This window comes from Mus caroli, chromosome X (assembly GCF_900094665.2).
Source record: "Mus caroli chromosome X, CAROLI_EIJ_v1.1, whole genome shotgun sequence".
NCBI lineage: Eukaryota > Metazoa > Chordata > Mammalia > Rodentia > Muridae > Mus > Mus caroli.
This window is the reverse complement of record NC_034589.1, coordinates 97,558,110-97,561,473: the sequence shown is the minus strand read 5'-3', so window position 1 is coordinate 97,561,473 and position 3,364 is coordinate 97,558,110. Positions and strand designations below refer to the sequence as shown.

At 42.6% G+C, this 3,364-nt stretch overlaps 1 pseudogene; it reads right to left on the bottom strand.

The window, feature by feature from the left end:
* Positions 1–2,759: 2,759 nt before the first annotated feature.
* Positions 2,760–3,208, bottom strand: LOC110287517 (annotated as a pseudogene).
* Between the last annotated feature and the right edge of the window lie 156 nt (positions 3,209–3,364).

Below are 3,364 nucleotides of genomic sequence, written 5' to 3'. Positions count from 1 at the left end.
TAAAAATCCTCTTGCAATTTGCAGCAAGATCGTTTCTTGTGTGTGATTTGGGGTGTCGCCTCTCCTGAGTCAGAACATGGGGGAGCCCTCACGTTGTGGGTCTTTCAGTATCAGAGAGTTTGTCTCCATGTATTACTGCATTAGTTACTTTGCTATCACTGTTGTGATGCATCATGATGAGGTAACTTCGGGAAAACAGGCTTTATTTGGTCTTATATTTCCAGAGGGTTAAAGTCCATGATGTAGAGTGGAGGCAGTGGGCTGTAGACATGGCAGCTGGAGCAGAATCATTTTCCAAATCACAAGCAGTAAGCAGAGAAGGAACCAAAACTGGTGCAAATTTTTAAACTCTTAAAGCCCACCTTCAGGCACATATGTCCTCCATCCAGGCCATACCTCCTGAACCATCCAAAACAGTTCCACCAACCTGGGACCAGTACTCAAATGCTGAGACTGTGGTATATATCTCTAATCTCAGCACTTGAGAGACAAGGATCATGAATACTGCCACAAGTTTGAGGCCAACCTGGTCCACATAGTGAGTTCCAGGCCAGGCAAAGATGTAAAGTAAGACCATGGCTCCAAAAATAACTAAATAAAATAAAAAATGTTTACTAGTATATTATATTTTTCAATGCATAGATCTACATATCTTTGGTTAAAATTATTTCTAAGTATGTTCACAACTGTAAGTGAGATTACTTCTGTGAAATCTTTCATCAATTATTTCCTATCAGCGTGTCAACGTATTATTGACTTTTGCATATTGATTTTGTGTCCTGTCATTTTACTTCTCAGATCTAACAGCTCTGGTCTTCTGAAAGATTATAAGATAATGTTATCTGGAAACAAGGAAAATTTTAACTTATTTTTTTCAACTTCTGTCATGAGAAAATATGGGTTAGCCACAATCACTACGACACAAGCCAAGATCCTATTCTTCATCAATGTGATGAAGGAAAGAAACACTAAAAGAACAGTACAGATGAGCAGGAAAGGCTGGTTTCTTAATTCATTCCTAGAAGGAGGTCAAATGGATGCATGTGTTCAGATTTCACATTAAATTGAGCATCTGGGACTAGAACTGGAACATTTCACTACATGGTATTAACACATTAAATGCATGTGGTGATAGAGACTAGGATTATGATCCTTTAAAAATAGTGTTATCACTGGGCAGTGATGGCGCACACCTTTGATCCCAGCACTTGGGAGGCAGAGGCAGGTGGATTTCGGAGTTCGAGGCCAGCCTGGTCTACAGAGTGAGTTCCAGTCAGCCAAGGCTACACAGAGAAACCCTGTCTCGGAAAACAAACAAACAAACAAACAAACAACAACAACAACAAAGAAATTCAAGTGTGAGCATTGGCCCCTTTGCACAGCTTTCTACGGTTAATAAGGAGAAGCTGCACCGGAAGCAGGATTTCAGTAATTAAGGAAAGCTCTTCTCATCTAGAGGTCTATAGGCCAACACTGATTTGTACAAATCTTTTTTATTTATTTATTTATCTATTTTGTTTTGTTTTTCTGCCTGCCTCTGCCTCCCAAGTGCTGGGATTAAAGGCGTGTGCCACCACGCCTGCCTACAAATCTTTTAGTAGATGAGCTCCATGCACAGGACAGGAACATGTCAGAATGGATGGATGATCTGTATACTATATAATTTTTGTCACTTGTATGTCTAGACTGCCTGAATACCAAGTCGTAATTACATTACTCTTCTGTACCTTCCACAACTTCATTTACAGCATATTCCTTATGAACTGCTTCCCCTAGATTTTTTCATAATTAGTGTCATCTTTTGAATACAGTTCATAGTTCCTGGCAGAAAGACAAAGGAGCTATTTTTGCCTGATAATAAATACCCAATAATCAACAAGCCAAGTTTAGCTCCTCAGAACTCTTTAAGTTCCGCTCTTTCCAGGATTCTTCCCTTGTTTTTTTTTTTTTAGTTTTAATTTATTTATTTTATGTATATGAGTACACTGTAGCTGTACAGATGGTTGTGAGCCATCATGTGGTTGCTGGGATTTAAACTCAGGACCTCTGGAAGAACAGTCAGTGCTCTTAACCTCTGAGCCATCTCTCCAGCCCCCTTGTTTTGTTTTTTAAATTTTATTTTCAACAACTTTATAGTGCACATAATATACTGGGATCATATTTATCCTCTCTTATTCCCCCCCTCTCCTATAGACTCCTTTCTCTTCCAAACTGGTTCCTGTCTTAATTTTCTCTCTTTCTCTCCCTCCCTCCCTTCCTATTTTTCTTCCCTTACCTCTTCCTTGTTTCCTCCACCTCCATCTTCTTGGTTTTTTTTTTTTTTTTTTTTTTTTTTTGAGACAGGGTTTCTCTGTGTAGACCTGGCTGTCCTAGACACCAGGCTGGCCTTGAACTCAGAAATCTGCCTGCCTCTTCTTCCTAAATGCTGGGATTAAAAGCATGCGCCACCACGCCAGACTAATTTTACTTATTTTTAAAACTCTTTTTTGCTCCCCTTCCTTTTCTCTCTCTTGCTCTGGTCCTGCTTCCTCCAGGCCCTGCTTGCTCCTCCTCTGCCCCCTACACCCCTGCTCATTATGGCTCATAGGTTTTTGTTGTTGTTTGTTTCTCATTATGGATGGTGGTGAGCCACCATGTGGTTGTGGGATTTGAACTCAAGACCTCAGTCAGTGCTCTTAACCGCTGAGCCATCTCACCAGCCCTTAAAAACTTTTTTTTTTTAATGAATGAGGCAATTTATTAACCCAGCATTGTTTGTTCTAATGCTTTTTGTTGGCAGCTGCTACCTGTCCAGCGATCCTGTCCAGATGTCTCTGTCCCTGAGGTATTAGCTTGTGGCCCCCATTTCAGCCCTTTTCCACCATTTTCAGCCCCTCCAGGGCTTGGAGGACCTGGCCGGCACACTCTCAGAGCCTATGCTTAAGTGGCTGGGTCTAACACCATTTCTCTGCCATCCTCTGTAGATCTTCACAGAACCAACCCCTGCACCACCGCGGAGGTACAGGTGCTGTGCTGTGGAAGCATTTCGTGTGTAGAACCAGTTCTCATCATATGGGGCAAGCTCTTTATGTTTGGCCAGCTTTACTGTGTCCACACATTCCGGGACTCTCAGTTTCCCGGACTTTTTGAGGAAAACTGCCAGAGCTCTGACGAACTCCTGCTGGTTAAAGTCTTTTACAGTAACTCCAGGCATCTCTCTGCTGCCTGGGCTCCGGAATTGCGGCGATCAGCCATGTCCGGGCCTGCCGCTCACACGTGGCCCCTTAAAAACTCTTAAAATAAGCCGGGCGTGGTGGCGCACGCCTTTAATCCCAGCACTCGGGAGGCAGAGGCAGGCGGATTTCTGAGTTCGAAGCCAGCCTGG